We start from the raw sequence: 20942 nt of genomic DNA, 5'->3' as shown, positions 1-20942 counted from the left end.
CTATAGCTTTATGTTAAGTTTTGAAATCAGGTAATATGAGTACTCTTACTTTTTTCTTCTTTGACAGAATTGAAGTGATGAGAGAGCATGCTTAACTTGTTTCAATCTTGGAAAGCATTCTATATCTCTCATCATTAAGTATGATGTTAGCTGTAGGTTTTTTTTAAATGTATGCTGTACTTTGCTGTACTGAAACAAGTAAACATAGCAGGCCTGAGGCTGTTTGCTGTCTTTAGAAAGTCTGCTTGCAAGATTGGCCCTTTGTTTAGTATCTGGGAAATTGGCTTTTCAAACATAGTGACCATAAAATATTCTAACTTTATTCTTTTTTTAATGCTCTTCATTTCTTTATGCTGATTCAAGTTCCCACCTTAATCATAATCTTTCACCCTGAAGAATTTTTTATTAACATTTCTTTTATTCCAGGTCTGTTTGCAGTAAGTTTTGTTGTTTTGTCTAAAAACATTTTCATTTTTTTCTTCACGTTTGAAGGACATCTTCCTGGGATATGAAATTCTGAGTTGACAATTTTTTTCCTCTTTCAACATATGACTCCACTGTTGCCTTATTTACGTGGTTTCTGATAAGTCTGCTTTAATTCTTACCCTTTTTCTTCTATAATTAACATGTCTCTTTTCTTCTGGTTGTCTAAAGGTCTGCCTTTGCCTAGGTGTGGCTTTTTTTTTTTTTTTTTTTTGTATTTTTCTGAAGCTGGAAACGGAGAGAGAGAGACAGACTCCCGCATGCGCCCGACCAGGATCCACCCGGCACGCCCACCAGGGGGCGACGCTCTGCCCACCAGGGGGCGATGCTCTGCCCCTCCGGGGCATCGCTCGTTGCGACCAGAGCCACTCTAGCGCCTGGGGCAGAGACCATAGAGCCATACACAGAGCTCGGGCTGTCTTTGCTCCAGTGGAGCCTCGCTGCGGGAGGGGAAGAGAGAGACAGAGAGGAAGGAGAGGGGGAGGGGTGGAGAAGCAGATCGGCGCCGCTCCTGTGTGCCCTGGCCGGGAATCGAAGCCGGGACTTCCGCACGCGAGGCCGACGCTTTACCACTGAGCCAACCGGCCAGGGCCAGGTGTGACTTTTTTAATTTTAATTTTTCCTATTTATCCTGCTTGTTCTCTGAGCTTCTTGTATCTGTGGTTTGTTGTCTCACTAATTTTGGAAAGTTCTCAGCCGTCATTCAAGTAATTCTTCTGCCCCATGTCCCCCCCCTTCTTCTGGGATGTCAGTTACAAGTATGTTATACTATTTGATATTATCCCACAGTTTTTGTATGCTGTGTTCTACTTTTTCACTATTTTGTCTCTTTTTGTTTTCATTTTTATTGACCTGATTAATAAACTCGATCTTTGTGCTCACTGATTCTTTTCTTGGCTGTGTCAAGGCTGCTGTTTAGCATGAGTTTTTTTTTTTTCCTTTTGTTTTTTCCCTAAGTGAGAGGAGGGAAGATAGACAGACTACCTCATGTGCCCTGACTAGGATCCACCCAGCAACCCCCATCTGGGGCCATGCTTGCAACTGAGCTATTTTTAACACCTGAGGTGGAGGCTCTACGGAGCCATCCTCAGCACCCAGGGCCAGTGAGCTCGAACCACTTGAGCGATGGTTGCGGAAAGAGGAGGGGAGGGGAGGGGACTGGAGGGGAGGAGATGAGAGAAAAAAGGGAGAGGGGAAGGGGTGGAGAAGCAGATGGTTGCTTCTCCTGTGTGCCCTGACCAGGAATTGAGCCTGGGACATCCACCAGCCAACACTCAACCCTGAGCTCACCAGCCAGGGCCTAGCATGGGTTTTGTTTTATTTTTGTGTGTGTGTGTGTGTGTGACAGAGACAGAGAGAGGGACAGATAGGGACAGACAGACAGGAAGGGAGAGAGATGAGAAGCATCAGTTCTTCGTTGCGGCACCTTAGTTGTTCACTGATTGCTTTCTCACATGTGCCTTGACCACAGGGGCTAGAGCAGACCAAGTGACCTTTTGCTCAAGCCAGCGACCTTGGGCTCAAGCTGGCAACCTCGGGGTTAAAAACCTGGGTCCTCCGCATCCCAGTCTGACACTCTGTCTACTGTGCCACCACCTGGTCAGGCTAGCATGGGGTTTTTTTTCTGTGTTTTTATTTCTAGTATTCCCATTGGATTCCTTCTTGCAGTTTCTTTCTCTTTGAAATTGTCCTACTGGTTTTGCATTTGTCTACTTTTTCCATTAGTCTTTATTATATTAATCATAATTTTAAATTTTATTTCTGATAGCCCCAACATCTGTGTTATACTGAATCTGGATGTGATGATTGCTTTGTCACTGGAATATTTTTTTGCCTTTTATTATGCCTCAGAAGCATGGTGGAAGCTGAACATGGGCAGGAAACACTGAGATAAGTAGTTGATATTTTTGAAGAGGAACACGAGTTTCTTTCTACTAGGCCTTTAGTGTGGGAACTTGAGTTAATCTAGGCAGGAGTTAGCTTGTGTTTGATGTTTGTTTTTGCTGTGGGCACCAGAGAGTTCTGATTCCTCTAGTGATACCTTCTTTATGCCTCCTGCTTGGCTTTGGGTTTTTCCTTTGTGCTGTTTCCCAAGAGTTGTTTCTTAAAGCCCTCCCAGTTGTATTCCATTATTACTAACCATGTAGCTGATTTGCCAGGTGGTGGCTAGTGGAGGAATAGTTCTCTGATTATTTTATTAAGCCTAAGACTTAGGCGGGTACTGGAACCTGAGTCTTGAATAGGTCCTTTATAGCAGTGGTCCCCAACCTTTTTTGGGCCACAGACCGGTTTAATGTCAGAAAATATTTTCACGGACCGGCCTTTAGGGTGGGACAGATAAATGCACAAAATAAAATGATGCAACCGGCATAAAAACTGTGGTATTTTTATTTATTTTTTTTATTTTATTTTTTCTGTATTTTTCTGAAGCCGAAAACAGGGAGAGACAGTCAGACAGACTCCCACATGCGCCTGACCCGGATCCACCCAGCACGCCCACCAGGGGGCGATGCTCTGCCCCTCCGGGGGGTCGCTCTGTTGCGACCAGAGCCACTCTAGCGCCTGGGGCAGAGGCCGAGGAGCCATCCCCAGCACCCAGGCCATCTTTGCTCCAGTGGAGCCTCGGTGGGAGGGGAAGAGAGAGACAGAGAGGAAGGAGAGGGGGAGGGGTGGAGAAGCAGATGGGCACTTCTCCTGTGTGCCCTGGCTGGGAATTGAACGCGGGACTTCCGCACGCCAGGCCGACGCTCTACCACTGAGCCAACGGGCCAGGGCAAAACTGTGGTATTTTTAAATATAATTGTCAAACTTACGAGACAAGCGTCAAGAGTGAGTCTTAGACGGATGTAACAGAGGGAATCTGGTCATTTTTAAAAAATAAAACATTCAGACTTAAATATAAATAAAATGGAAATAATGTAAGTTATTTATTCTTTCTCTGCGAACCGGTACCAAATGGCCCACTGACCGGTACCGGTCTGCGGCCCAGGGGTTGGGGATCACTGCTTTATAGGATTTCTTGCCCCTCCTCCAGGGGTGAGCTTCTTTTTCTTTTCCCTCTGTTCCATTTCTCCTGCTGCTGTGCCCTCAAGCTATGGGTTTTAAAGCCCTTTCCCCTACCGATTAAGCCTTTTGTTCTATCCTGAAGATAAAGGAAAGGGGTCTGGTTGGATTTCACAATGGGTGCTGTTTTCCTTAGGCAACCAGCATAACAGTGAAAGCTTTCTCTGGGATTTTCCCCATTCTCCCTGTAAGAACCTGGTGGGGTTCCTGTAGGAAAAACTTGTAAGAAGATGGAAGTTCACTCCATGTGAATCATAGGGGCTTCATACTCTTATGACAGCCTATATTTTGGCCTTCAGTAATTTATCAGAATTTCTAGTTTAATCTTCCAACCAGTTTATGTGCTCAGCTTATATGTGCAGGCACCTGACTCTTCACGTATGGAGATGGTGGTTTGCCTTGTGAACTCAGTTCCCTGATAGGTTTAAGAGGTCTGTCGAGCTTTTTCCTTGGAAGGGTTGGAATGATGACTTCCCAATGCTTCACATACTGGAGCTGAAATCTGAGTCCTAAAATATAGTAAGCTTTAATGTACATAAATGTCTAATGCACTGCAAGGCCCATAAAGCTCTGTATAGGTTAGTATTTCTTCTTATTTTTATTTTTCTCACCCCTTTGAATTTTACGGTTTTATGGTTATGGAGCCAGGAATAATTGATTCTGGTTTGGGTCCTGCCTATTTTAGGCTTTAAAAACTTCTACACCACTAGCAGACTGTTATGTTTGCCTTGCTCTCTTCCAAAATTCTGTGTATGCCTTTGTAATTATTGAGCATACTGTTAACACTCAGTAATAATTTGCCTCATTCAAAATTAGAGTATGATTTAGTCTTTTTAGATTATAGGTTTTGTTAGTGGCCACGTGTTTGTCATTTTCTTGTTGTTGATTTTAGGGAGGGAGAGAAAGAGAGATTAATTTGTTGTTCCACTTACTTATGTATTAATTGGTTGATTCTTGTATGTGCCCTGACCAGTGATCAAATCCACAACCTTGGTATATCTGGACAACACTTTAACCAACTAAGCTACCTGGCCAGGGGATCTGTTTGTCAATTTTATTCCTCACATTTCTAGATTCAATTAAGTTTCGCAAATATTTGTTGAGTGCCCACTGTTCTGTGTGTGAGGCACTAGGTGTTGAGTAGAATACAAGCCTGACCTGGTAATAGAGTAAACAAGGTGTTCCCAAAGGTGATGGAAATGGAAGCCCTGTAGATGCAAGGATAGTGCAACTTGAGAAATATCTCCATTTTAACTGAGAAGGATTTTTAATATGCTTTTTTAATTATATTTTTAATTATATTGGAGATTCATGAATACATTCTAGTAAAAATTGAAAAATTGTAGAAGGACCATGGTTTTCCCTGTCATTCTCTTATGACATCCTCATTTATCACATCCTTCACCCCAGGATTAATTCATATTACTTGTTTTTTGTTTATTATGCAAATTTCTATATTGAATATCATGCCATCTAATAGTTTGCTGAGATACTTTTATTTTTCAGAGGATAAGGACCAAAATTCATTTAACTTTTTTTTTAATTTTTTTTTTATTATTCATTTTTTAGAGAGGAGAGGGTGTGATAGAGAGAGAGAGAGAGAGAGAGAGAGAGAGAAGGGGGAGGAGCTGGAAGCATCAACTCCCATATGTGCCTTGACCAGGCAAGCCAGGGTTTTGAACCGGCAACCTCAGTGTTTCCAGGTTGACGCTTTATCCACTGCGCCACCACAGGTCAGGCTCATTTAACTTTTAAGGATTGTTTATTTGTGATTTATTTTCTCATTAAACTTTGTTTTGATGGATCTCAAAATTCTGTGACAAATTTTTGCTCAAGTCTCCATTAAAAGTTCTGATTTTGAAAACTAATAACTTTAAAACTGCCACACACAAAAACAAAAACAAATGGTCCACATTCTCCTTTTCCTTCTGAAGGTTTTACGATGCACTGTTATCATTAACCAGTCTTTTACTGTTAAACTTAAATGGCCAGTTGAGGTAAACAGTTCTGAGGCTGTTCTTCCACCACTGATTAAGACTGGGGTGGCAGGTATTGGGAATAATATTCATTTAGCCTTCTGAACTTTCTAGGCAGACTTGGTGATTTTGCCAGCTCCAGTTGCCTTCTTGTCCACTGCTTTGATGACACCCACAGCAGATGTCTGTATCATGTCACAAATAGCAACACAGCCTAGAGGAGGCTAGTCAGAGAAACTCTTCACACACATAGGTGTGCCAGTAACTATATCAATGATAGCTTCATCACCAGATTTCAAAAATTCTGGGCTTCTTCCAGCTTTTTCCCAGATCGATGATACGTCTTCTTTAACTCAGCAAATTTGGAATCAATATGAGGTGTGTGACAATCCAGCATAGGTGCCTCCCTGGCACTGATTTGTCCTGGATGGCTTAGGCTAATCACCTGAGCTGTGAAGCCAGCTACTTCCATTGGTAGGTTATTTGCTGTCACGTCAGCAGCTACATTGCCATGACAGCCATCTTTGACAGACAGTCTTGACATTGGAGCCCACGTTGTCCCCAGGAAGAACTTCACCCAAAACTTCATGGTACATTTCAATAGACTTCAGTTGTAATGCTGACTGGAGCAAAGGTGACCACTATGCCAGGTTTGAGAACACCAGTCTTCACTCAGCCCACAGGGACAGTACCAATACCACTGATTTTGTAGAAATCCTAGAAGGGCAGACACAAGGCTTGTCAGTCAGATGAGCTGGTGGTGGATGCAATCCAGAGCTTCAAGCAGCATGGCTGCATGGGCATTGCCATCCTTATGGGTAACTCCATCCCTTGAACTAAGGCATGTTGTCATCATTCCAACCAGGAATTGGCACAAATGCTACTGTGTCAGGGTTGTAGCCAGTTTTCTTAATGTAGGTGCTGACTTGCTTAACAACTTTCTCCTATCTCTTATGGCTCTAGCCTGGCTCAGTGGAATCCATTTTGTTAACACCAAACAATTGTTTTGTACACACAGTATGTAAGCCAGAAGGGCATGCTCGCAGGTCTGCCTATTCTTGAAGATACCTGCTTCAAATTTAGCAACACCAACAATAATCAGGACAGCACAGTCAGCCTGAGATATGCCTGTAATGTTTTTATAAAGTCTCTGTGTCCTGGGCCATCAATTATGGTCACATAATGCTTACTGTTCTCAAATTTCCACAGGGAGATATCAGTGGGGTTACCACATTTGCATTCAGCTTTCAGTTTATCCAAGACCCACACATACTTGAAGGAGCCCTTTCTCATATCAGCAGCCTCCTTCTCAGATTTTTCAATGGTTCTTTTGTTGATCCCACCATTTGTACATCAAATGGCCAATAGTGGTGAATTTGCCCAAATATACATGTCCAGTGATGATGATGTTGATATGAGCCTTTTCTATTTTGGCTTAGATTTAGATTTAGTTGTTGTAGGAACACAACACCTGTCTGGCAGCAAAGCTGTTGTGAAAAAGGAGTTCATTTAAAAAGATAACTGTTACTGAATTTGGATGGATAGCCTAATAATGGCTTTTTGCTTCACATTATAGTGTAACTTTATTTTTATTTTATTTTTTACTGTGTAATCATTTTATTGTCCAGTGGTTTTGTGGACTTCTTTACAGGACTTTTTCTTTCTTTTTTTAAAATTTTATTTAGAAAATTAAATTTGGTGGGGTGACATTGATCAATAAGAGTACATAAGTTTCAGATAAACATCTCCATAGCATTTGAACTGTTGATTGTGTTGTGTGCCCATCACCCAAAATCAAATCATTTTCTGTCACCGTATATCTGTACCTCTGTACTCCCCTTTCCCTATCCCCTCTTTGAATTTTTCAATCTGAAAACTATTGTTAATAAAAGTCTACTCTAGCGTGACCTGTGGTGGCACAGTGGATAAAGCGTCGACCTGGAAATGCTGAGGTCGCCAGTTCGAAACCCTGGCCTTGCCTGGTCAAAGCACATATGGGAGTTGATGCTTCCAGCTCCTCCCCACCTTCTCTTTCTCTCTCTCTCTCTCTCTCTCTCTCTCTCTCTCTCTCTCTCTCTCTTCCTCCCTCCCTCCCTCCCTCTCTCCTCTCTCTCTCCCTCTCTGTCTCTCTCCCCCTTTCTCTCTCTTCTCTAAAATGAATTAAAAAAATTAAAAAAAAGAAATCTTTAAAAATAAAAAAAATAATAATAAAAGTCTACTCTGAGTAAACGGAAAATACAGAAATGAATACTGACTAAAGAAAATGAACTATTGCATTTTAAAATTATACAGTAAAATTCACTTTTGGGGGATGTGTATAGTTTTGTGGATTTTGGCACATGTAACCACTACCACAATTCCATCACCCAAAATTCATTTGTGCTAAGTCTAGTCACATTCTCTTTCCACCTCAAACCTTGCCTGTCACTGATCTGTGTACCATCACTATAGTTTTGTCACTTTGAGGATGTCACATAAATGGAATCAGACCATGTATGATCTTTTGAGTCTTGCTTTTTTTCACTCAGCATAGTGCTTTTGAGAGTCATCCAAGTTTTGTATATCAATAGTTTTGTTCCTTTTTTATTGTTGAATTGTACTCCATTGTATAAATGGACCACATTTGGGTTGTTACCAGTTTTTGGTAATTATAGGTAGAGCTGCTATAAAAATTCATGAGCAATGTACATAAATTTGCATCTCTAGGATAAATACCTGAAAGTGAGATTGCTAGAATGACACTACCATTTATGGTAAAACCTAGTAGCTAGAGTTAGAATGGATAGAGTTGCAGAAACCTAAGTTGCTTGAATCCTGCTTTTGCTTCTTATTAGCTATGCAACCCTGAGTGTGTTTCACCTCTTTGTGCTTCAGTTTCCTCCTTTGTAGAATGAAGTTAATAATACCACTGGGATTGTTGTGTTGAATTAATGGCATATTAAGGATGAAATGCATCCCTGGCCGGTTGGCTTAGTGGTAGAGTCTTGGCCTGGTGTGTGGATGTCTCAGGTTTGATTCCTGGTAAAGGCACACAGGAGAAGTTCCCCTCTCCCTCTTCTCTCTCTATCTCTCCCTCTCCCCTCCCCTTCCTGCAGCTGTGGCTCAATTGGAGTGAGTTGGGCCTGGGCATTGATGATGGCTTCATGCCCTCCACCTGAGGCGCTAAGAGCTCAGTTGCTGAGCAACAGCGCAACACCACAGATGGGCAGAGCATCGCCAGGTAGGGGGCTTGCTGGGTAGATCCCAGTGGGGGCACATGTGGGAATCTGTCTCTGCCTCCCCTCTTCTCACTAAATTAAAAAAAAAAAAAAAAGATGAAATGCTGAGCAATGTCTGGCATACCAAATATATTATTTCATGTTTAATAGACATTTTCTTTTCAGAAACATTCATATTTGATTAATTAAAATGGAGAGATTAAGTAACCCATAATTGGGGCGTGTTTGGTAGGCAAACCTTTAAGCGTGCTGTCTGTGGGGGAAATTTTGGAAGTTGTCCTCAGATGAAGTGAAAAAAAGTTTAGAGATGTAGATATGTGGGAGTCCTATATAACATCTAAAGGTTGTTCCAGATTTCCAATTTTGATAGTTTTACTTGCCCTCCCAACATTAAAGAATCATGTTCATCAAAAGTTAGTATATTGCTATATTTCATAAAGAAACTGCAAAAGTAGCTCAGAATCAACTAACACTTTTCCAAGCACCAGGCTTCACACTCCTCAAATGTGTAAAGCCTGAGTACCTTTCCACAAAATAAGTAATTTGGATAATCACTAAATGTTATTTTAATACTTTTAAAAAGCTAAGTGTTGCCTGACCAGGCGGTGGTGCAGTGGATAGAGCATCCGACTGGGATGCGGAGGGCCCTGGTTTGAGACCCTGAGGTCACCAGCTTGAGCGCGAGCTCATCTGGTTTGAGCAAAGCTCACCAGCTTGGACCTAAGGTCGCTGGCTTGAGCAGGGGGTTACTCGGTCTGCTGAAGGCCTGCGGTCAAGGTACATATGAGAAAGCAGTCAATGAACAACTAAGGTGTTGCAACGCTTAATGAAAACTAATGATTGATGTTTCACATCTCTCTCCGTTCCTGTCTGTCTGACCCTATTTAACCCTCTCTCTGACTCTCTCTCTGTCTCTGTAAAAAAAAAAAAAAAATAATATAATAATAAGCTAAGTGTTGAGAACACTTGAGGAGGCATGATTTCTTGGAGCCCCCACAATATGGACCATCTTCAGTTTCTCAGATCTTATCTTAAAACATCTTTTTACAAGAAACCTTCCTGTTTTAAGGAGTACATTGAGGAGAGAGAGAATTGCAAAAGTTCAGCATGCCCTCTCAGATCTCTCCCTAGAGTACTATGTCATTAGAAAAGGCAACATAGGCCCCCTTCTTGCATAACTGCTGTATAGTATGATCTGGCTCCATCTGAGCAAGTATCAAGGGATGTATTTTCCCCTGGAGAACATCTCCCTGTGCTATGAGATATGCACAAAGGGCTACCTATTTACCTGCTAGACAATGGATGAAACCCATTATGTAGAAAAAGGAACCTAAATGTTCTTTCTTTTCTTGTCTGTTAGTTCAGTTGTTTTGTAATGTTTTCAAGTGACATGATCCATTAACTGAGGACAATTCTTCGCCTGGGATTCCAGGGGAAACTGAGTGGGACAAGAGTCCTTGAGCATGCAGTCTGGGATGTCATCTTTGAACTGTTTTCTTACTGCTTCCTCTTCCCCATTACCACCAACAGTCCAATACTTAGGTTTACCTTCAGCCTTTCCTCACATCTAGAACATCCTTCTTTTGCCCTGCTAATCCTACCTGAATCAATTCTTGCAAATGCTTGTAAATTCAAGCTCAGTAAGAGAATCCTCTCCTTCCAAACCCCACTCATTTGGACACCATCCCCTATTCCATATTCCCTCATTAAGTCCTGTCTTTTCTAATCAATTTTGGCACCTAATGCTAAACTTCCTTACTTTGACTATTTTGTTGTATACACATGGCCTGAAGGTTTACAACTGGACTGCCACTCCATGATTGTTAGGAAACTCTCAAATTCTCTACATCCTATCTCCCACAAAAAACCTGAACGAATTGCTGCCTGGCATTTAATTAACAAACTAAACATCAGTTCTTATTTTGTATTAAAAATTACATGTAACATATTCTAATGGTCACATAAGTCCGCTGGAAAGCCATAGTTTGGGAAAGAAATATGCATTTTGCAGACTGTCAAAAGAAGACTGGTGCTTTGCTATGCTGCTGCTGTGAAAAAGTGTGGCTAAACAGTCTGCCTAGGCAGAGCATGGCTTCACACTGTAGATTACAATATAAACTGCTGGCAGCCTTTCTCTGGCTCCATCATGGTTTTTAGCCTTGCCCATGAGTCCTTGTCCACTTATAATGTTAAAGAGCACCAGGAATTTTTTTTCAAATATTGATTGGTAGAAGAAATAATCCCAGAAATTTAGATGAACTGTCCTATAGGACATTAACCACTATTCTGTCTAATTTAACTATCCTAGCATTTTTACTTTCAGTTCCTATATATACTGAATCTCTCAAATATTCTTTGAATCAGCCTTACATCCTGCTGGCTCCCTCACTAGTAAATTAGCCTTTGCCATGTGTTCCTTCTGTATTTGTATGTGAGTCATGTTTTTAATTTTGAAAATTATATTTTGATAAATGCAAAGCCCTATAGCATTGCCGGTGGATCATGCCCCATCCTATGTAAAGTCCTGAAATTTACTACTGATTGCTGGTTTTAATGCTATGTCAGCACCTTGAAATACCTTTGTGATCATACTGAGATCTTCACAGGAAAAAAACTGGATACTTCTGCAGATAGGTGGGTACTAAAGAACACTCCTTAAAGACGTTCTAGAACTACTCTCATAAAATGAGAAAGTGATGTTCCTTCTTTCATGTTATTCTTTCTATAATTATGACATTAAGAACCTTAGTTTTAGGAGAGCCAGAGCAGACAGACTCACACTGGACCCTTATTTTCTGTCAAACACTATGTCTATAATCCACTTCTGCTAGTAATGGCCATAAAATAACTATGTTGGAGCAATAAAAATTGATAAACTACGGACTGCCTCAAAAATCTAATAGCTATGACAAAATATACTGCAACTCATTTTGATAGAGCCTCTTTTTTCCTAACAGGTTTTATTTTAACACTTTACTTTTTACACTAGTGAACAGCATAGCCAAATCAACAAATTCAGCAAATAGGCAGTGTGTTCCAGGCACTAGGCATTGCTCAGTCCTAACCCCTCACCGCTCCAAGCAGGTTCCCCTGGTTTCAGTGTCAGTCATTGATTTGCAGTTGTCCAGAATGAAAATGAAGAATAGAGCCCAAATGGAGGGTCTCAGTCTGCCCTGTCAGCACCCAAAGGATTTAAAAGGGAGTCAAGCAAAAGAGTGGATTTTTTTTACATTAATAAAAGCTTAGTTATCTATAAGACCACTGAATATTACATACATACAAATTTGAAACATTCTGAGAAGCACGAAAAGCAGGTTAAAACATTGGTTCATTAACAACTGGTACTTATAAATCTGAATCAGCTTCACAAGTTTATATAAAGAGGCATAAAACAAGTATCTTGCAATAAAAACTCAAATTCAGATATAATCCAAGTATGGTACCCATTCAAACCAAAAGAAAAAGTGCCAACTTCCCAGTACAGCATAGGGAATCCTCTGCCGAGAAAGTCTGAACTAAAATTCTAAAACACCAGGGTGGAGGTAGGTGGAGTGGGTTGAAGATACAGAACAGGAATAGGGGGAAATATTTCAGCCTGCTTTTTTTCTGGTGATTATTAAAACAAAATCCTTTAATATTTCACTATGAAGTGTTTTTGAAAAAATTATCAGGCAACCTTCTGTCCTGGGATGTAGGGAGCTAGCTGGAAGGAGTGTTGTTCCCACACTTAAAATTTCTAAAAAGCTGGGCTAACTTCAAATTCATGACTTTTATTGAAACCATCAGCAGTATTTTGCTCAGGTATTTGTTGAAAGGAATATTTGTTTAAGTATTTTGCTCATTTTTAAATTTGGTAGTTTTCTTACTGTTGAGTTTCTAGTTTAAAAATATTCTAGATAGCCCTGGCTAGATAGCTCAGTTGGTTAAAGCATTGTCCAAAGCGTGGAGTTTGCCAGTTCAATTCCCATTCAAGGCAGCTGTGTCTCTTTCTCCCTCTCTCTTGCTGAAATCAAGAAATAATTTTGCATAAAAATATTCTAGATAAAAATCCTCTGTTGTTTATGTGAGTTATCAATAAATATTTTCTCTGTGGCTTGGGTTTTTGTTCTCCTAACAGTGTCATTTACCAAGCAAGATTTTAACTTTGATGAAGTCTTTTTTTTTCAAATTCACTTCTAAGAACATTTATTAACCCCAGGTCATGAAGATTTTCTCCCATCTTTTGTTCTAAAAGTTTTGTAGTTATAGTTTTACATTTAGTTCTATGCCCATTTTGAGTCAATCTTTGTATATGATGTAAAATTTAGGTGGAGATCCTTTTTTTATCTTCTTGCATATAGACATCTAATTGTTCTAGCACTATGTGGTCCAAAAGACTGACCTCCCTCCTTTATATTACTTTTATACCCTTGTCAAAAAATTAGTTGCCTATAGTTATGAGTCAATATCTGGACTCTCTTTTGTTCCACTGATCTGTTTTTATCACTTTACCAGTACCACTGTCTTGATTACGGTAGCTTTATATTATAGTAAGCCTTAAAATCAATTAGCGTGATTTCTCCAACTTTGTTCTTTTAAAATTTGTTTTACCTGTTCTAGATCTTTTGCCATTCTTAATAAATTTTAGAATCATCTTGTCTATATTTTAAAAACCTGCTGAGATTTTTATTGATTTGATCAATTTAGGAATAATTGACATCTGTAATATGCTGAATCTTCCACCACATGATTATAGTATAGTTCTCCATGTATTTAGATTATCTTTGACTTCTTCCATAGTGTTTTCTAGTTTTCAGGGTATAGATCCTGTACATGTTTTGTTAGATCTTACCTATTTCATTTCTTTTGAGCTATTGTAAATGATATATTTTTAATTCATTTCCCGGCCCTTGCCGGTTGGCTCAGCAGTAGAGCGTCAGCCCGACGTGTGGATGTCCTGGGTTCTATTACCGGCCAGGGCACACAGGAGAAGCGCCCATCTGCTTCTCCACCCCTCCCCCTCTCCTTCCTCTCTGTCTCTCTCTTCCCCTCCCCTAGCCAGGTCTCCATTGGAGCCTGAGGCTATGAAGATGGCTCCTGGACTCCGCCTCATGCGCTAAAATGGCTCCCTAGGCACGAAAATGGCTCCCTAGGCGCTAAAATGGCCCCTTAGGTGCGAAAATGGCTCCCTAGGCGCGAAAATGGCCCCCTAGACGTGAAAATGGCCCCCTAGGCACGAAAATGGCTCCCTAAGCGCTAAAATGGCTCCCTAGACACGAAAAGGGCTCCTAAGCACTAAAATGGCTCCCTAGGCACGAAAAGGGACCCCTAGGAATGAAAATGGCTCCCTAAGTGCTAAAATGGCTCCCTAGACGCGAAAATGGCTCCTAAGCACTAAAATGGCTCCCTAGGCATGAAAATGGCCCCCTAGGCATGAAAATGGCTCCCTAAGCGCTAAAATGGCCCCCTAGACGTGAAAATGGCCCCCTAGGCACGAAAATGGCTCCTAAGCACTAAAATGGCTCCCTAGGCACGAAAAGGGCCCCCTAGGAATGAAAATGGCTCCCTAAGTGCTAAAATGGCTCCCTAGGCACGAAAATGGCTCCTAAGCACTAAAATGGCTCCCTAGGCACGAAAATGCCCCCCTAGGCATGAAAATGGCTCCCTAAGTGCTAAAATGGCTCCCTAGGCGCGAAAATGGCCCCTTAGGCGCGAAAATGGCCCCCTAGGCGCGAAAATGGCCCCCTAGACGTGAAAATAGCCCCCTAGGCACGAAAATGGCTCCCTAAGCGCTAAAATGGCTCCCTAGGCAGGAAAATGGCCCCTTAGGCGCGAAAATGCCTCCCTAGGCGCGAAAATGGCCCCCTAGACGTGAAAATGGCCCCCTAGGCACGAAAATGGCTCCCTAGGCGCGAAAATGGCTCCCTAGGCGCGAAAATGGCCCCCTAGGCGTGAAAATGGCCCCCTAGGCACGAAAATAGCTCCTAAGCACTAAAATGGCTCCCTAGGCACGAAAATGGCCCCCTAGGCATGAAAATGGCTCCCTAAGTGCTAAAATGGCTCCCTAGGCACGAAAATGGCCCCTTAGGCGCGAAAATGGCTCCCTAGGCGCGAAAATGGCTCCTAAGCACTAAAATGGCTCCCTAGGCACAAAAATGGCCCCCTAGGCACGAAAATGGCTCCCTAGGCACGAAAATGGCCCCCTAGGCATGAAAATGGCTCCCTAAGTGCTAAAATGGCTCCCTAGGCACGAAAATGGCCCCCTAGGCACGAAAATGGCTCCCTAGGCACAAAAATGGCCCCCTAGGCACGAAAATGGCTCCCTAAGCGCTAAAATGGCTCCCTAGGCACGAAAATGGCTCCCTAGGCGCTAAAATGGCTCCCTAAGCGCGAAAATGGCTCCCTAGACAGGAAAATGGCCCCTTAGGCGGGAAAATGGCTGAGATGACAACAGAGCAACGCCCTAGATGGGCAGAGCATCGCCCCCTGGTGGGCATGCCGGGTGGATCCTGGTCGGGCGCATGCGGGAGTCTGTCTCTGCCTCCTGCTTCTCACTTGAGAAAAATACAAAAAAAAAATCATTTTCCAATTGTTTATTGCTATCATATAGAAATATGATTGGTTTTGTATTGACCTTATATCCTGCTCCCTTGCTAAGCTATTAGTCATAGGCCTCTTTTTAAAGATTTTATTTATTGGTTTTTAGAGATGAGAGAAAGAGAGGAGAGGAATGGAAGCATGAACTCAAAATAGTTAATTCTCATATGTGCCTTGATTGGACAAGCCCCAGGTTTCAATCCGGTGACCCCAGCATTCCAGGTCTTCGTTTTATCCACTGTGCCACCACAGGTCAAACAGAGTTATAGGGCTTTTAATAAAGACAAATAAGCCTGACCAGTCAGTGGCACAGTGGATAGAAGGTCGGACTGGGACCCGGAGGACCCAGGTTCGAAACCCTGAGGTTGCCGGCTTGAGCGTGGGCTCATCTGGCTTGAGCAAGGCTCACCAGCTTGAGCCCAAGGTCGCTGGCTTGAGCAAGGGGTCACTCGGTCTGCTCTAGCCCCCCCACTCCCCACCCCCCACCCCCGTCAAGGCACATGTGAGGAAGCAATCAATGAACAACTAAGGTGCCACAATGAAGAATTGATGTTTCTCATCTCTCTCCCTTCTTGTCTGTTCCTGTCACAAAAATAAACAAATTCTCTGATATATTCTAAGCAAATAAAGCAAATAATCATATTCTTGAGGAGTAGGGAGAGTTTAATATTTTTCTTTAAATCTTGTATACCTTTTCTTTTCATCTCTTATTCACAGGCTGAGACTTCTATAATAGAATGGTGAGAATGGGCATTTTTTTCTTGTTTCAACATTTTTTACTTGTTTCACCTTTGGCTTTAATTTTTTTTTATAAAGTTAAGGAAGTTCCCCTCTATTTCTACCTTGTTGAGAGTTTCTGTATGGAAGCCTGCTGAATTTTGGCAGATGCTTTTGTTGTCATTAGCTGATATGATCATGTGGTTTTATTTTTTAAACTTAATATGGTTGGTTACATTGATTTTGAACATTGAACCTGCCTTGCATCCTGGAATAAACCCCACTTGGTAGTAAGGTTTTATATGTTACTGTTAGATTTGGTAATATTTTGTTTGGAATGTTTGCTTCTATATTCAGGTTGATCTGTAGTTTTTATACTGTATTTGTCTGGATTTGGTATCAGGGCTTGATAAAATGAGTTGAGAAGGATTCCCTTTTATTCTGTTTTCTGGAAGATATCTTATGGAATGGTGTTAATTTTTCTTTTAAATGTTCATTGGAATTTGCCAGTGAAACGATCTGGGCCTGGGCATTTCTTTGAAAAAGAATTTTAACTGTGAATTTAATTTCTTTGATAGGTATGGCATTATTCAGTTTATCTATTTCATCTCTAATGAGTTTTAATAGTTTGTCATTTAAGTTGGCTAATTAATGTGCTTAGAGTTACAATATCCCCTTATTCTTTTAATGTCTGAGGAGTCTATAATGATAATCGCCTTTCATTCTTGATATTGGTAATTTGAGTGTTCTTTTTTTTTTTTTTCTTAGTTGTGCTAGAGGTTTATCAATTTCATGGATGTTTTCAAAGAACTAGCTTTTGTTTTCATTAATGTTCTGCTGTTTCTCTGCTGTTTTCCAGCTTCATTGATTTCTATTTATCTTGATTATTTCTTTTTTCTGCTTGCTTTGGATTTATTTTGTTCTTCTTTTTTTAGTCCCCTAAAGTAGACTATAGATTATTTATTTGAGACTGTTTTGTTTTCCCTGAAAAGAGCATTTAATGGTATAAATTTCCCTTTAAGCACTGCTTCAGCTGCACTCCACAAACTGGATTATGCTGTATTTTCATTTTTCTTTAATTCAAAATATTTTCTAATTTTCCTTATAAGTTTGTCTTTGATTCATGGATTACTTAGATGTATGCTTTCTAATATCCAAATGTTTGAAGCCTTTTCTCTATATATTGATTTCTATTTTAATTCCTTTACATATTCTTTATGATTTCAGTTCCTTTATATTTGAGTTTGTTTTTGACCCAGGGTATGGTCTGTCTTGCTACTGTTAGGTATAATATTCTTTTCATGTCAGCTAATTCCACTAAGTTGATAATGGTGTTCAGGTCTTACATAATCTTGCCGATTTTCTTTCTACTGGTTCTATATATTAATTACAGAGGAGTGTTGAAGCCTCCAAATATAATTGTGAATTTTTCTACATCTTATATTAGGTCTGACAGTAATTTTTTTCACAAATTTCAAAGCACTGTTGTTAGGTGTTGACACATTTAGGATTGTTAAGTCTTTTGGGTGAACTAATAACTCTTTCAGCATTATGTCATGTCCCTCTATATCCCACTTTATCCTTATAATTTTCTTTGCTCTGAATTCTTTCTTTTGATCAGTGTTTGTATTTTATATCTTTTTATCATTTCACTTCACCTACCTTTATCATATTTGAACAGTGTATACTTGGGTTGTGTTTTTGTTCTGATAATTTAGACTACTATACTCAGTGTAATTACTAATATGCTCAGTTTAGGCCTGCTATTTTATTTTCTTGTTTATAGGGGATACATTGGTTAACAAAACTATACAGGTTTCAGGTGTACAATTCTATAATACATCATCTGTATATTGCATTGTTTGCTTACCACCCCAAGTCAAGTCTCCCACCATCACCATCTAGTCGCCTCGACCTTTTCTTTGTGCTTACCTATATTGTTATTTCCTTTTTTCATGACTTTACTGCCTTCTTTTGGGTTAGTTGAACTTTTTTTAGTGTTCCATTTTAATTCACCTACTGTGATTTTTTTCAGTTTATCTCTGCATATTTTTTGTGATTACTGTAGGGATTATACTATACATATTTAACTTTGTACAGTCTACTTAGAATGGATACTTTACCACTTCAAAAGGAATGTAGAAACTTGACCACCCTATAGGTCCCTTTACCCTCCCCTCTTTATGTTATAGTTGTCTTGTATATTAAATCATGTACATCTATTTTATTTTATTTTATTTATTCATTTTTAGAGAGGAGAGAGAGAGAGACAGAGAGGGAGAGAGAGGAGAGAGAGACAGAGAGAGAGAGAGAAGGGGGGAGGAGCTGGAAGCATCAACTCCCATTTGTGCCTTGACCAGGCAAGCCCAGGGTTTCGAACCGGCGATCTCAGCATTTCCAGGTCGACACTTTATGCACTGCGCCACCACAGGTCAGGCACATGTACATCTATTTTAAATCCCTCACACATTGGTATCATTTTTGTTGTCAGCTGCCAAATATATTTTAAAGAACTCAAGACGACAAGAATAATCTGTTATATTTACCCAAAATTTACCATTTATGTTGCTGTTCTTTCACTCCTAATGTTCTAAATATCTTTCTGCTATAATTTCCAACTAGCTGAAGATCTTCCTGTAGCAGTTCTTTTAGAGCAGGTTGTTTGCTATAAATTCTCATTCCCAAAGTATATTTTGCTGCATATAGAATTATATGTTGACAGTTCTTTCTGATCTCCATGGTTTCCAATGAAAAATCCGCTGTAATTTAAATTGTTTTACCCCTATAAAGAGATGTGTTGTTTTTTTTCTTTGGTTGTTTTCAAGATTTTTTTGTTTGTGTTTATGTTCAGTTTGATTTGGATATGTCTGGACATGAATATCTTTGGGTTTATCCTATTTGGGGTTTTTCTTTGTTCAGGCTGTTCAAAGTATCATAGGTATACTTTAGATTTCAGAATAGGCTGATATAATAATGATAAGAGACTTTTTCAAAAAGTGTCTGCTTCTTAGGGACCTGCGCACAGTAGAAATAGAAATGTTTGCTATATAGCCCAGACAGAATTTAACATTAATTGTAAATTATAGTTGCAACTCCTGCTCCCTTTCAGTGATGTGGAAGATTGTTGCAAATGGACTAGAATGGACGGAATTAAGCCCTAGGGAGAAATGAGTGTTTTGCACATCTAGTAAGTTGCAGGGCTATAGGTTAGTTTCCAAGTTCTGTTTCCACTGTAATAGGTTGCTATACACTTATGGAATTTGCCCCTCCCCACAAGCTGAAACTTGAACATAAGATTATGGTGAGATGCTGATTTAAAATGTCTACTTCTTTTATTAGGAAAAGTCTGAAATTTTCATTATTTCAAGGGGGCATCAAGTCTTGGTTTGAGCAGGGATTGGTACACTGCAACCAGCCTGCCAAACAAATCTGGCCCACTATCTGTTTTTGTACAGCCCACAAGTTAAGAATGTTTTTTGTTTTTAAAGGATTAAAAAAATCAGAAGAATAATATATTTCATGACATGTGAAAAGTGTATGAAATTCAAATTTAAGTGTCCCTAAATGAAGTTTTATTGAAATATATAGTCCTGTCCATTTGTTTATATATTATCTATGGTTTCTTATATGCTGCAGTGACAGAGTTGAATAGTTAATACAGAAATCGAATGGCCTGCAAAGCAAAAAAATATTTATTGTTTAGCCCTTTACAGAAAAAGTTTACTAGCTCCTGGTTTAGAATAATATTCAGTGAATTGAATTAGAATATCAGTGATCCAAACTGTGTGAAAAGGGTAGCTAGAATTCAAACTTTGCTCTTAGGGATAAGAAATGTAGAGAATAAGAGTTATTACAGTACTAGTCTATTAACATACTTAAATATTTTCAGTTGTGCAGCAATATTCCACATTATCTCTACTTTTAAAATTAGCCCTTCAGGAAATCCTGCCGTTTGTGACAACATGGATGAACCTGGAGGGCATTATGCTAAATTAAATAAGCCAGACAGAGAAAGACAAATACTGCATAGTATGACTTACATGTTGAATCTCAAAAAAATGTCAAACACATAGAAATATTGTAGAATGGTAGTTATCAGGGACTAGGGGATGAGGAAATAGGAAGAGGTTGGTAAAAGGGTACAAACTTTCAATTATTAGATGAGTAAATTCTGGGGATGTAATGTACAGGCTGGTGACTATAGTTAACAATACTGTATTGTATACTTGAAAGTCGCTAAGAGAACAGATCTTAAATGTTCTCACCACAAAAAGAATAAATAGAAGAATGTGAGGTGATGGATGTGTCAATTAACTCAGTGATTGTACACTTTTAATACTTTTTTTTTTTTTTTTCATTTTTCTGAAGCTGGAAACGGGGAGAGACAGTCAGACAGACTCCCGCATGCGCCTGACCGGGATCCACCCGGCACGCCCACCAGGGGGCGACGCTCTGCCCACCAGGGGGCGATGCTCTGCCCATCCTGGGCGTCGCCATATTGCGACCAGAGCCACTCTAGCGCCTGGGGCAGAGGCCACAGAGCCATCCCCAGCGCCCGGGCCATCTTTGCTCCAATGGAGCCTTGGCTGCGGGAGGGGAAGAGAGAGACAGGGAGGAAAGTGCGGCGGAGGGGTGGAGAAGCAAATGGGCGCTTCTCCTGTGTGCCCTGGCCGGGAATCGAACCCGGGTCCTCCGCACGCTAGGCCGACGCTCTACCGCTGAGCCAACCGGCCAGGGCTACTTTTAATACTTTTAATATACAGTGTGTCCGTAAAGTCATGGTGCACTTTTGACCGGTCACAGGAAAGCAACAAAAGACGATAGAAATGTGAAATTTGCACCAAATAAAAGGAAAATTCTCCCAGTTTCATACCTATTCAGTGCAGTTCGATGTGGGCTCACACACAGA

At 40.4% G+C, this 20942-nt stretch overlaps 1 protein-coding gene and 1 non-coding gene across 3 annotated transcripts in view; one reads left to right on the top strand and one right to left on the bottom strand.

Annotated features, from left to right (window-relative positions):
• The window catches only part of JADE3 (jade family PHD finger 3), a 183833-nt gene that overhangs the window by 10387 nt on the left and 152504 nt on the right, over positions 1 to 20942 (top strand). The window lies entirely within an intron of this gene.
• On the bottom strand, positions 1000 to 1075 carry TRNAA-CGC (transfer RNA alanine (anticodon CGC)). The gene has a single exon. It is a non-coding gene; the product is annotated as a tRNA-Ala (tRNA).

The sequence above is a fragment of the Saccopteryx leptura genome, chromosome X (assembly GCF_036850995.1).
Source record: "Saccopteryx leptura isolate mSacLep1 chromosome X, mSacLep1_pri_phased_curated, whole genome shotgun sequence".
Taxonomy (NCBI): Eukaryota; Metazoa; Chordata; class Mammalia; order Chiroptera; family Emballonuridae; genus Saccopteryx; species Saccopteryx leptura.
The sequence above is the reverse complement of the archived record's forward strand: the minus strand, read 5'-3'. Positions and strand labels throughout refer to the sequence as shown.